The sequence below is a fragment of the Scyliorhinus torazame genome, chromosome 16 (genome assembly GCF_047496885.1).
Source record: "Scyliorhinus torazame isolate Kashiwa2021f chromosome 16, sScyTor2.1, whole genome shotgun sequence".
Taxonomy (NCBI): Eukaryota; Metazoa; Chordata; class Chondrichthyes; order Carcharhiniformes; family Scyliorhinidae; genus Scyliorhinus; species Scyliorhinus torazame.
The window spans coordinates 29,465,976-29,480,396 of NC_092722.1; the positions used below are offsets into that span (position 1 = coordinate 29,465,976).

Sequence of the window (14,421 nt, forward strand, 5' to 3'; positions counted from 1 at the left end):
GCTTACTATTTATATTTTTACTTCCTGTTTTATTCCTTTTAGTATTACTGGGCCTATTCACTGAGCTCCCCTCAGTCACTGTACCTTGTACTGTCGCCCTTTTTGATTAAAAAAAATATATAATTTTTATTAAAGGTTTTCATAAAATATCAATAACAAAATAAAAAAGGAACCCAACAGGGTTAAGTACAAAACACAGTCCAGAAAAACAACCCTCCATACCCCCTCCCCACCGTACACGTACATAGATAATAAATTAACATTAACACTGTATGAGGCTGAGCCTCGCGCACGATGAGGAAGAGTTCACCCTCCCCAGGGCATCTGCCCACGTCACTTCCTCAATTTCCTCTCCCAACTCCTCCTCCCACTTACCTTTTACCTCCACCACCGAGGCCTCCACCTCCTCCTGCATCACCTGGTAAGTTTCCGAGATCTTCCCCACTCCCACCCAACCCCGAGAGCACCCTGTCCTGTACTGTGTGTGGCCGTAGCCGCGGGAATTCCACCACCTGCCGTCTGGGAAACGCCCTGACCTGTAAGTACCTGAAGGTGTTCCCCGGGGGGAGCCCGTACCTCTCCTCCAGCTCACCCAGGCTCGCGAACCTCCCGTCCACAAACAGGTCCCCCAACTTTCGTATCCCTGCCCAGTGCCACCCCGCAAATCCTCCACCTGTGCTTCCTGGGGCGAACCAGTGGTTCCCCCATAATGGGGTCCCCGCCGAGGCCCCCACTTCCCCCCTGTGCCGCCGCCGCTGCCCCCAAATTTTGAGGGCAGCCACCACCACCGGGCTCGTGGTATACCTCCTTGGAGGGAGCGCCTGCTGCGCCGTTGCCAGCGCCCCCAGATTCGTATCCACACAAGACGCCGTCTCCAGCCTCTTCCATGCAGCCCCCTCCCCCTCCATCACCCACTTGCGCACCATCGTCGCATTGGCGGCCCAGTAGTATCCACAGAGGTTGGGCAGCGCCAGTCCCCCCCATCTCTACTCCGCTCCAGGAACACCCTTCTCACCCTCGGAGTCCCTCGCGCCCACACAAACCCCATTATACTCCTGTTAACCCGCCTGAAAAACGCCTTCGGGATAAACACGGGGAGGCACTGGAACAGGAGCAAAAACCTTGGGAGCACCGTCATTTTGATTGACTGTACCCTACCCGCCAAGGAAAGTGGCAACGCGTCCCACCTCTTGAACTCCTCCTCCATTTGCTCCTCCAGCCTTGTAAAATTAAGCCTATGCAGGGCTCCCCAGCTCCTGGCCACCTAGACTCCCAGATACCTGAAGCTCCTCTCCGCCTTTTTTAGTGGGAGCTCGCCAATCCCCCTCTCCTGGTCCCCTGGATGAACTACGAACAGCTCGCTCTTCCCCATGTTGAGCTTGTACCCCAAAAAATCCCCAAATTCCCTAAGAATCCTCATTACCTCCAGCATTCCTCCCACCGGGTCCGCCACGTACCCAGAAACCTTGAATCGTTCGACAATTTTGTCACTGACTTGAGGCTAAAGGCCCAGTCATGCAATTTCAGTAGCATGAAAACTTCTCTAATCCATGACCAAATTGTCTTTGATGCATCAAATGATAAGCTCCATGAGAGGTTGCTGCGAGAAGAAGATTTGGTACTGGAACAAGCAATAAAGGTTTGCCAGACGAGCGACGTAGCTGCACAGCAAATCAGCACACTCTGCTCAAAAAACTTTGGCATCAACTCAGAGGAGGACGCCAGCGCCATTAGTGCTGTGACGCACGTCATGAAGAACCGTGGTCAGTGTGGGCAGCTATTTTAAGCGGCCGACAGGAACTGCCATCTTGTGCGAAACGTGTGGCATTCAACATGGCCCACGGCAATGTCCAGCCTTTGAAAAAGTCTGTTCCAGGCGCGGCCGTTTTGGGCATTTTGTGAAAGTGTTTTGCGCATCCTACAATGGACCATAATAGATCAGAAAATGTGGTTGAGGAGATACATCCGGACGAACAGTTCTTCATCAATCTCATTGCAACCAAGGACAGAAGAGTCCGAACAAAAAAGATGAAGACACAATTTCAAAAAAGAACAAAGCTAGTAAGAACTCCCCGGAAACCATTAAAACCAGATGGAAATCGATGGTGTTCATAAATAACTCCTTACGATGCGACTTTGACATTAAAACGAGGGCCAACATCCTCAGTTGGTCTGCTTTGCACAAGCTGAACGTGCAGCTGAAAGTCGCTAATCGGCCAGGACTGCCGGTATATGACGGTACAAAAAAGATGGTAACTTTTGGTGAATATGAATTTGAGCTCTCCGTGGACGACATGAGGTACATGTTACTGTTTTATAATGTAGACATGAACGGGTGGCCAGCTGAATACTACAGATCCCTACAAGATATCATGGTGTGCACGTTTGATGAGGATTCAGAAGAAATCCAGGCGGAGGATGGCAAATCAAAAAAGAGACGGAAGATCCAGCGAGCATTCCGCAATTCTGGTTAACAGTCTTTCAAGAACGTGCATCTGCTTAATGCCATGATGCAGGAGCAAGACAAGCCCATATTAAAGCATCCACAAGATGTGAATGTTTTTTTAACCAAGGAGGTAGATGCTATCCAGGCCATGATGACAGAGCGGGACAATCTGTCACTAGAAGAGTTCGAAATTGATATGGTTGAAAATGTCACATGGACAGCAGTAAATTGAAGGGGTGTAGGTTAGGTTGATCTTAGATTAGGATAAATGGTTGGCACAACGTCGTGGGCTGAAGGGCCTGTACTGTGCTGTATTGTTCTATGTTCTAGAGTACCCAATTATTTTGTTTTCCAATTTAGCGTGACCACTCCACCTAACCTGCACATCTATGGGTTGTGGGGGTGAAACCCACGATGACATGGGGAGAATGTGCAAACTCCACACAGACAGTGACTCAGGGCCGGGATTCGAACCCGGGTCCTCAGCGCCGCATGTCCAGTGCTAACCACTGCATCACATGCTACCCCGAGATGTGAATGTTAAATGTTCAGAGCATGAGAAGCTGAGGAGCATCACTCTGGAGTTTAAGTTCGAACCCAATGAGTAATGAGGTGATCACGAAAGTATATCAGATGGATTCGCAGCCTGGCGAGCTTGAATCATTCTTTGATGAACCAGAAATCATGGGGTGAACATGCTGTAAGATCAACTGGAGGGAGGGCAAAAATGTCACGTTGAAAACAATTAAAACTAAACCGAAGCATGAAGCACTTGCAAAACAGTTTCAAACTGTACCAAATGAATTGTTCTTTAATCTCTTCAATCCTCCTGAAGTTCCACAGTGAGGAATGTTAAGCAAAGGTTCGGCAGCCAAACTCAATGCTGACTTTGAACTTGGAGGCCTCCTGTGTGAACACAATTCCGTGTGCAATGTTGTATTGTGCAGGAGAAATTATTGCAGACGAAATTAGGGCAGAACGGTAGCATTGTGGATAGCACAAATGCTTCACAGCTCCAGGGTCCCAGGTTCGATTCCGGCTTGGGTCACTGTCTGTGCGGAGTCTGCACATCCTCCCCGTGTGTGCGTGGGTTTCCTCCGGGTGCTCCGGTTTCCTCCCACAGTCCAAAGACATGCGGGTTAGGTGGATTGGCCATGCTAAATTGCCCATAGTGTCCAAAATTGCACTTAGTGTTGGGTGGGGTTACTGGGTTATGGGGATAGGGTGGAGGTGTGGACCTTGGGTAGGGTGCTCTTTCCAAGAGCCGGTGCAGACTCGATGGGCCAAATGGCCTCCTTCTGCACAGTAAATTCTATGATTCTATGATTCACGATGCTGAATCCGACGATGAGTACTATGAAGATATATATGATTTTGAAGATGATGTGAAAAGTAATGGCGTAGAAGGCAAGACAAATGAAGAGCAGTGTGAACTGCTCGTAGATCTCTTTCGCAGGAGTAAGGACAGGCTTAAAGAAAAGTCCCAAGAAGCACTACTCTTGTGGTTTGGAAGGAATAACAAAGTGGTCACGGGGGACACCCAGACCGCACTGGACGCTGAAGGGTGGGAGCTCTGAGAGGGCGCACTCCAAAATAAAAACTGAGATTGCAGTTGCTGATACCTCTGAGGACCAGCCACTGAACAAGCTAGAAACAGACGACATCATGCCAATCTTAGAGAAGCATGCTCCAGAAGTACTTGGTGGATCATTTCAGGCCTCTGAAATGATTCCGGTAGGCGACTCCCTGATCCTTGAGGATACTGAGGATGAGTAGGAAGACATTGATGATGAAGATGATGATAGCAACTCTGATGCTGAAGAGATTGACAACTCCAAGAGTGAAACAGCGGAGGAGCTGGAGCTGATGACTATCTCGCTATGCAGCTCAAGGGATCAATCACATATTCTCGAACAAGACCATGATGCCTGGAGCGTCAGGACTAGAGAGTGTCAGTATTGTTATTTCCAGTGATAAGCCAGTGAGCGTTACTCCAGAGAGCCAAGAAGGGGCAACACTTGTTGTCATAGATCTAACCTCCACCCTGGCACCAGAAAGCGAGGCATTCCAACATCCAGTTGAGGCTGCAGAAGTGGACGGGGGTCCCACAACCCAGTGATGATGCGTCGCCGCCTCGGGATCTACCTGAGAATCCGCCGACCTCCGAGCACAGGGTGCAGACCAGCACGTTACTCGGGGCTGCCAAGCCTCAACATAAGCACAAAATGAAAGAAGAAGAGGAGAAGACTGGGAGCGCTTGCTCATCCCACTGACAAAAGTAAAAAAGGTGAGGTCATGACTGACAAGCCAGAGACAGAAAATGCACAGAGAAGCAGCAAACAAATGTTGTGGCAAGAAATGAAAAAGAAAGAAGCTGGTGACACACGCAGGGCTATCACAGATGCCTGCCTTCCAAAGGCACAGAGTGAAGAGGATACGAAGCAAGAGGCCGGCACGTAAACCAGTCTTCGAAAAGGCTGGCAACAGCCCAAATGATCACAGGGGTCATCCCATGAGGGAGATCTGTGTGAAAGGGACGGACACTGACGGGGCATATCATGATCTTATTCACATTGTTTAAACATATAATAAATATTTAAGTTAAAAATAGTAATCATGTTTGTAAATAAACATTAATGTTTCCTGAGAAAGGGTGTTGTGGTGATATGCCTGTAAACAATATTGTAGATAGTTGGTGGTGCGACCTCCCACCAGCAGGTGGCGGTACAGATCCACCATGCGGTCTGGAGACCGTGGTCATGTGACAAGACATTCAGATATAAATGAGGGCAGATCTGGTGATCCGCAGAAGGTTATAAGACGTGCATAAGGACAGTCGTGCAAGGGGGTAGTTCCAGGGGAGTATAAAGAAACTCCATCATAACTCAGTAGGTGAGAGATAGGGGGCAGATAGGAGGCTGAGGTGGGTAAGATTGGAGGTGGGGGAGGGAAAGGAAAAAGAATAATTAGTCAGGGTGTGTTGATTGCAGTCAGGGTCCTCAGTGTCCAATCCTTTTTGCTCTCCTCTCAACCTAGCCCTGCAATACATTCCCTCCCTCCCCCCAAATCAGACAGGTATAGTTATACAGTGGCAAACAGTACATTTTCTAGGATTGATACTAAAAGGGATTGTACTCTATTTGAAGATGGAAGAGGAACAATTCCGACAATGGTAACAAAGGTAGGCTGTCACAGATTCATAGAATTTACAGTGCAGATTAGACAGGAACAGGAGGAGGCAATCCAGCACAGTGTAAGCATCCCCCCCTTCCCCCGACAGCCTGCTCCACCAACCAATTAGATCATGACTGAACACCTCCTTGATACTCTTGCATAACAAAAATCCACCAATCTCGCTCATGATCAAGTGTGACAGATGCCTTTGCATAGTTGCTGAGTGGGCTTTGAATAGTTATCCTGCTGCTCTCAATTTAGTTCTTCCTCCAAAACGGCTATGGCCACTTTCTGAAAAATGCCCATTTCCATACCTTTTTAGATGTCAGTCATGCAGACACAGTTGGTTACAACAATGCAGGCATCGCAAGCTGTATTGCAGAACCTTTCCCGATCTGTCAAATCAGCAGTGGATGTTGTCTATATGGACTTCAGTAAGGCCTTTGACAAGGTCCCTCATGGCAGACTGGTACAAAAGGTGAAGTCACACGGGATCAGGGGTGAGCTAGCAAAATGAATACAGAACTGGCTAGGTCACAGAGGGCAGAGAGTAACAATGGAAGAGTGCTTTTCTGATTGGAGGGCTGTTCCGCAGGGATCAGTGCTGGGACCTTTGCTGTTCGTAGTATATATAAATGATTTGGAGGAAAATGTAACTGGTCTGATTAGTAAGTTTGCAGACGACACCAAGGTTAGTGGAATTGCGGATAGCGATGAGGACTGTCAGAGAATACAGCAGGATTTAGATTGTTTGGAGACTTGGGCGGAGAGATGGCAGATGGAGTTTAATCTGGACAAATGTGAGGTAATGCATTTTGGAAGGTCTAATGCAGGTAGGGAATATACAGTGAATGGTAGAACCCTCAAGAGTATTGACAGTCAGAGAGATCTAGGTGTACAGGTCCACAGGTCACTGAAAGGGGCAACACAGGTGGAGAAGGTAGTCAAGAAGGCATATGGCATGCTTGCCTCCATTGACTGGGGCATTGAGTATAAAAATTGGCAAGTTATGTTGCAGCTGTATAGGACCTTAGTTAGGCCACACTTGGAGTATAGTGTTCAATTCTGGTCGCCACACTACCAGAAGTATGTGGAGGCTTTAGAGAGGGTGCAGAAGAGATTTACCAGGATGTTGCCTGGTATGGAGGGCATTAGCTACGAGGAGAGGTTGAATAAACTCGGTTTGTTCTCACTGGAACGACGGAGGTTATGGGGCGACCTGATAGAAGTCTACAAAATTATGAGGGGCATAGACAGAGTGGATAGTCAGAGGCTTTTTCCCAGGATAGAGAAGTCAATTACTCGGGGGCATAGGTTTAAGGTGTGAGGGGCAAGGTTTAGAGGAGATGTACGAGGCAAGTGTTTTACACAGAGGGGAGTGGGTGCCTGGAACTCGCTGCCGGAGGAGGCGGTGGAAGCAGGGATGTTGAAGGGCCATCTTGACAAATACATGAATAGGATGAGAATAGAGGGATACGGACACCGGAAGTGCAGAAGATTTTAGTTTAGACAGGCTACACTCTTCCTTTTTAAATACATCGACAAGCTCTTACTCTTTGATTTTATATTTGTTCCTAGTTTACGCTCACATTCTAATTTATCTCTTAAGTCATCCTTTCCTGTTCCTCTGGCCTACCACTAATCGTCACATCATTGTACACCTTTTTCTTTCAGTTTAATACCATCCTTAACTTTCTTATTTAGTCACAGATAGCGTATCTTTCACACAGACTTTTTATTCATTTTGGTATAATACAACAATATAACATTACCCCTTGTGTATCCTTAGTTTTGTTTCAGGAGGGCAGCACAGTGGCACAGTGGTTAGCACTGCTGCATCACGGCGCCAAGGTCTCTGGTTTGATCCCGGCTCTGGGTCACTTTCCGTGTGGAGTTTGCACATTCTCCCCATGTCTGCGTGGGTTTTGCCCCCCACAACCCAAAGATGTGCAGGGTAGGTGAACTGGCCATGCTAAATTGCCCCTTTATTGGGGAAAATGAATTGGGTACTCTAAATTTTTTTTTTTTAAGGGGGTGTTACGAAATGCAATAGACATCAAGAGGTAGAAAACATAGGGCAATTTGCTACTTTTTAAGGAAAAGTCGAGATTCCCATGATTGGGCTTAAATATGGGACTGCCTCTTTAAAAAATGGACATATAGTCACCCCCAACTTAGGGATAAACCTTGTGACTCAAGTCATTCATTAGTAGGATTTTCTTCTTTAAAGTGCACAAGACTGAATTCTAATGCATGGTGGCAACTTCCAACATATTTTATGTTGATATGTGGGATCCTTTATGTGTCGTCACAATCTGGAAATATAGGAAGTATGGAGTGAAAATGTTGAGGAGGTTGACAGTAAAAGCTACAAGGATTCTATCTATTTCCCCCAGATCCCCAAAACTGGTAAAAACTAGATGGATCTGTTTCACTACTGCCTTGCTATGTTGCCAAACTTCCCAATCACCTGATGAATGGACCAAGCCTTCGGTTTAGTGGGAGCAATCCCATCGGAGTCGCTCACTTCAGAGTTTTAGCTATGAATTCTCAGTTGACATCCAGCAGAAAACCTGTCAGGTGTGTGTTGGCGGCCCACCATTTTTGTATGGGTTGTGGGAGCCCATAAAACTCTTTACCAACATTATCTGCTGGAAATTAGATGTTTACGACCATGGAAGGGATGCCTGATGTGACATTGCAGATAGCCTCATGTGCACCACTGCAGATAGCCTCATGTGCACCCTCCGCTCCCGACACTGGGCAGCTGACAGCCTTCGGACAGTCGCCCTCCGGGCTCGGTCGCCCGCAGCACTCAGGGCCTGCCTTGATCCCGCCACAGGGATCATCGACAGGCGGGATCTCCTCAGGCTCCTCCCGAGGTCCCGGGCCAGTAGGAGGCAGTGGAGCAGATGCCTGCTCTGCCCCCACCCCCTGGTCACCGGAAGGCCCTGAAAATAACTCCAGAAACAGATCCGGGATGGTGGCAGAGGTGCCCGAAGACAACGGTAGCAGAGGGTCTTCCAGACTATAACCCGCTAAGAACATAAGAAGCAGGGGGTTATCGCTGACCCCCTCCCCTGAGAAACTGAACAAGTCTGAGGTGCTAAATTGTACTGGGTGGAACAGGCCCTCTTGGGTCCCATCCGACCCCAAAGCACCCTGCTCGGGGGACAGCGGCAGCTGCTGGCCATATCTTTTTATCAAAACAGTAAAAAAATATATACAACGCCAAACGGTACAAACACTAATTTTGTGTTGGAGAAAAAGGATACCCTCCCCTCAGTACCAACGTACAGTGAGGGGGGGGGGGGGGGGGTGGATACTCTGATTATTAAAACAGTTCACAACATTTCTACAAAAACAAATGGTACAAGCACTAAACTTTGCGCTGAAGAGACCAGATACCCTCGCCCCTGTACCAACAGAAGGGAAAGGAAGGGGGATGGTGGGGAGGGAGGGAGTCGGGAGTGTTGGTGGAGAGGGGGGGGGCTAATAGGGCACTGTCTGAACTATCTACGGAGGCAGAAAAACAAAAGAATCTTCAATTATGATGTGCCAGATTCCGGGAGTCCCCCAGAGGGGGTGAGGGGCGACACAGTGTCAGGCACGAGTGAGCCCCGCACCCCGCTACAGAGCGTCTCGTGCACCCTGCGCTCCCGACAATGGGCGGCTGACAGCTTTCGAACAGTCGCCCTTCGGGCCTGAATCCTGTACCTGAGTGCGGCGGGCGACACGGGCCCACCAACCAACTCAGGGGCTGCCTTCATCCCGCCACCGGGATTATCGACAGATGGGATCTCCTCAGGTTCCTCCCGGGGCCCCGTGCCAACGGGAGGCGGTGTGCAGATGCCTTCTCTGCCCCCGCCTCCTGGTCACTGGAAGGCCTCGAATACAACTCCTGATCAGGTCTGGGATGGTGGCAGAGATGCCCGAAGACAGCGGTTGGGACAGAGGGTCTTCCAAACTATAACCCGCTAAGAACCTAAGAAGCTGAATTGTACTGGGTGGAACAGGCTCCAATGAGCAATCAACTTCTTAACCACAGACAGCTGCGCAGACAAATGATCCTTGGATACACTCTACTGTGAAGGAACTGGCATAGCCCCCTATTGCCTGTTTGATAAAGCACATCTTTCTGATGCACAGGTCACCTTCTCCCCCCCCCCCTCCTTTTTCTTCTGTTGGTGCAGAGGCAGTTGGCATCTGGTCTCTCCAGCGCAAAGCTTAGTGCTTGTACCATTTGTTTTTTCTACAACTGTGTTGTGAACTGCTTTACTAATCAGAGTATTCTACCCCCTCCCCCCCTCCCCGTACGTTGGTACTGAGGGGAGGGTACCCAGTTTCTCCAACAGAAAATTAGTGTTTGTACCGTTTGGCCTTGTATATATTTTACTGTTTTAATAAAAAGATATGTCCACACAGAGGTCATCAAAGGGCCTTTGTTGCCTGCATATTCTACGGTGCTTGAGGATATGGCTGCATCCTTAAGTGCTGTTAACTCTCCATTTCTGCTTCTCCTCCTCCTTTGTGATATCGTCTACTTTATGATTTATTGTGCTGGAGATTCCATATGTGATGGTACCATACCTGCTACCGGAGAAGCTTTCCTTGAGTCAGATGGGGGGAGATGGGGATTGCAACAGGAGGCATCAAATTTTCCTGGTGGTCTCTCGCTTCCATAGGCAGTTCATATCAAGTCCCAGCTCAAGGTTCCAAATATTACTTCAAAAACTTCTTCCCAGTTGCAGTACTGACTACCCAAACTTCCAGCAATTCCTGGCTGAAACTATTATAGGTTACTCTCAGCGAATCCTGGCACCTTATAGGGTGGACTTTTCCGTTCAGTGTACGGACCTCGGATGGCTGGCCTGTGTAACATACCCACCTGTCCTGCTGTCCTCAGAATTGTAGCCTAGCATAATTTATCACCTTCAAGAGAGGGGAGGGAAAGGAAATTTGGATTAAAGTTTTTTTAAATTTGTTGTTACAAAGCTGTAATGGACAACTAGTTAGCACACAAAGAGAACAGATTAAATTTTATTTAGAAAACTTTATATCTGGTATAATTTGTATCTTAGTACAGTGCTGCACCTAGAGTTGAATGCTCAAATTGCATGTTAAACAGTTCAAATACACAATGTGAACACTCCTGCCCTCCTCTGTTTATTCTGTCTCAAATCAGATAAAGGATCAGTTTTGACCTAAAGCATAGGCCAACCATAAAATGCTGCATTTATTCTACACCTACTAACACAGTACCAGCACTTGTGCAGCAATACAAGCAAGAAGCTGCAATTACACTACCTACTGTGGAGCAGGAGATGGAAAAATTCAAAAGCCCTGTTTGTTTAACTTCCACTCAGAACTATTTCTTTCAAATAAAAAGTGACAATGAGCCATCTATCCCCTTTTCATTAAAATAACTGATATCCTATTTATATTGATTTCCAATTAAAGTAGTTCCAAAATATCCCCCTTTGCTACTGAATTACCCCATTTACACTGTGGAGCAAATTCAGCAATATCAGATATATGGCACAGAAATAGGCCATTTAGCCCAACCGGTCCATGCCGGTATTTATGCTCCACAAGTTTCCTCTCATTTTTCCTCTTCTAAATTTCTTACCATAACTCTATCCCCTCATCTGCTTGTCTAGTTTTCCCTGAAATGCATCTATACTGTTTACTTTAATCATTCCCTGTGGTCACAAGTTCCACAATCTCACCACTCTTTGGCTAAAGAGATTTATTCTGAATTCCCTATTGGATTTCTTGGTGACTATCTTACATTGTCATCCCTGGTTATGTTCCTCCCCACAAGTACAAACATTCTCTCTTGATTCCATCTGTCAAAACCTTTCATCATTTTAAAGATCGCTGCTAGGTCACCCCATAGCCTTTTTTCAAGAGGACAGCGACCCAGCCTGTCCATTTTCCTGATACATATACCCAAATCTTTCTGGCATCATCCTTGTAAATCTTGTCGACACCTTTTCCAGTGAATCTCTATCTTTTAATAATATGGCAAGCAGAACTGCACACAGTACATTACATGTAGTCTATCTAAGCTTTGACACAAGTTTAGCATAACTTCCTAACTTTTCCTTTATATCCCTTTCAGTATAAAGCCTAGTGCTTGATTTGCTTTTTTATGCCCTTGCTTTTGTTTTCTTTTTCAAAAATAAATTTAGAATACACAATTCTTTTTTTCCAATTAATGGGCAATTTAGCGTGCCAATCCACCTACCCTACACATTTTTGGGTTGTGGGAGTGAGACCCATGCAGACACAGGGAAACTGTGCAAACTCCACACGGACAGTGACACGGGGCCGGAATCGAACCCAGGTCCTCGGCACCATGATACAGCAGTGCTAGCCGCTGTGCCGCCCATTTTTATGGTCTTGCTAACCTGTGGCTCAGCTTTCAGTGATTGGTGTAATTATACTCCAAGATCCAATATTTATTGCTATTCTCCTCAATATTGACCATCTCCTCCAATTTAGTGTCATCTCCAAATTAAGAATTGTGTTTTTGATTTTGCAGGAGTCACCAAAACTAGGGATTATAAGTATAAGATAGTAATTTATAAATCCAATAGGGAATTCAGGGTCTCTTCACCCAGAGAATGTGGAATATTTTACCACAGGGAGTCCTTGAGTTCAATAGTGTATATACATTCAAGGGGCAGCTGGCTGAAAACATGCAGGAGAAAGGAATAGGAGGATATACTGGTCGGGTGAGATGAAGTAGGAGTGGGAAGAGTGAAAGGTTCTGTATAAATGCAAGTATTTTCTTTTTTATTAGAATTTATCTTTGTCTCCTCACTCCCACCCATGTCATGTTTAATAACCACACTTCATTTACGCCATACAGTGACTGTCAATGCATTTCATTCTGATGCCATAACTTATCTTTTCTCTCTACAGATGCTGACTGACCTGCTGTACATTTCTAGCATTTTCTATCTTTTATTTCAAATCGTCAGCATTTGCAACTTTTCTTTTTCAATTCATCACACAGTCACCCACATTGCCTCTGATATACTGCCTCCCTTCTAACCTGCAAAGATCAGTTCAATGAGGTAGAAAAACAGGAAGAATTAATTAAACTTTGATTCCAGTACTTGGGGTACTGTGAACTAGTGTACTGTGTCATCATATTTCACCATAAATCTTGGTAGAAAAAACACTGACCTATTGTGCCTACCTGTGACATTCCATTGCCCAATCACATTTGCACCCTCATGGAATTGGATCTGTCAACTTGGGAATTGTCAAGGGCAGCACGGTGGAGCAGTGGTTAGCACTGGGACTGCGGCGCTGAGGACCTAGGTTCAATCCCGGCCCTGGATCACTGTCCATGTGGAGTTTACACATTCTCCCCATGTCTGCGTGGGTTTCACTCCCACAACCCAAAAAGATGTGCAGGTTAGGTGGATTGGCCATGCTAATTTGCCCCTTAATTGGGAAAAAAAAAAATTGGGTTCTCTAAATTTATTTTTTTTAAACTTGGGAATTGTGAATGGTGAAACCCATCATTCAGAATGGCTGGCAGATTTTTGTTCATCCTATTTGTCTGATCTGGATTGAAACCAAGGTCACAGAGGAAATTGACTGTGTTCACCCAGAAAATATTGAAATCAAAATTTTCATTTACAAATAGCAGACGTAGGACAAAATTATTGGTCATAGAGTATGGGAAAAATCAGCCATTAAACTAAAATCTTACTCCAAACGACCTATACATATAACACATTTATATATGTACAGGATTGTTACAAATGTACAGGCATCCTTAACATCGCTTGAGTTAGCACTGCCCTACATTTCAAACAATAATCTGCACCCGCCATTACTTTGGCTATTCATGAAGTTCCACTGAGGGTACTTAAAATTACAGACTTTTTAATCAGAGTAGGGGTGTTAAAAACAAACAAATTGATACTTGTTTAAATGTAGCTACTTTTAAAATCTAGGCTATATAGGCCACCAAAGCTATGCCAGAGAGTTTACAGCAACCAGAGGATTAAGAGATACAAAAGGAACAAGATTCAATTTAAACCTAAATTGGTCAGAGGATTTAATTGTCTTGGGTTTCCAATGCAAAAAGTAACGCAATTATTCTAGATAATACCCGACATCTGTCTCACACTGGACAAGGTAATTAGGTGAACCTACTTTTAATAAAAATTGAAATTATTTTTAGCGTATTTCATCAGGACGGTAATAATTCAAAATGGAATTCCTTCCAACAAAATTTAATTAAGTGGCAAAAGTAAGCAGAACACCCACCATAAGTTACTTTCCCCATAATGTTCATTTCTTCCTATCTTGAAGGACTGTCTCTTATTAGTGTATGGTTCCAAGGGGTCAGCTTGCTCCATTACCCTGCCCAAAAGACCACCTTTCATGTTTAGCCTGGACAGTGATTACAGCTTTTTGGCTTTAGAGATTATCATTTTTAAAAATAAGTTTAGAGTACCAAATTCATATTTTCCAATTAAGGGGCAATTTAGAGTGGCCAATCCACCTACCCTGCACATCTTTGCAAACACAGGGAGAATGTACAAACTCCACACGGACAGTGACCCAGAGCTGGGATTGAACCTGGGACCTCGGCGTTGTGAGGCAGCAGTGCTAACCACTGCTGGATTGGCCACGCTAAATTGCCTCTTAATTTTAAAAAATCGTAAACCCACAATCCAAGAAATGCTCCCCAAATCCATAGCTGAGGCAAAAATAGCAGACTGGGAAGTGGACCTCGGTATAGGTAGGCACTTGCAATGGATTTTTGTGAG

The 14,421-nt window shown here is 45.9% G+C and overlaps 1 protein-coding gene across 2 annotated transcripts in view; it reads right to left on the minus strand.

Annotated features, from left to right (window-relative positions):
* LOC140392656 (putative oxidoreductase YteT) overlaps positions 1 to 14,421 on the minus strand; it is a 378,465-nt gene that overhangs the window by 325,709 nt on the left and 38,335 nt on the right. Inside the window, exon 4 of one of the 2 annotated variants that reach the window (XM_072478137.1) lies at positions 10,509 to 10,552. The exons of the other annotated variant lie outside the window; for it this stretch is intronic. The gene's annotated coding sequence lies outside the window, so the exon portion shown is untranslated. The remainder of the gene's footprint in view (positions 1 to 10,508; positions 10,553 to 14,421) is intronic. 2 annotated transcript variants of the gene reach the window in all.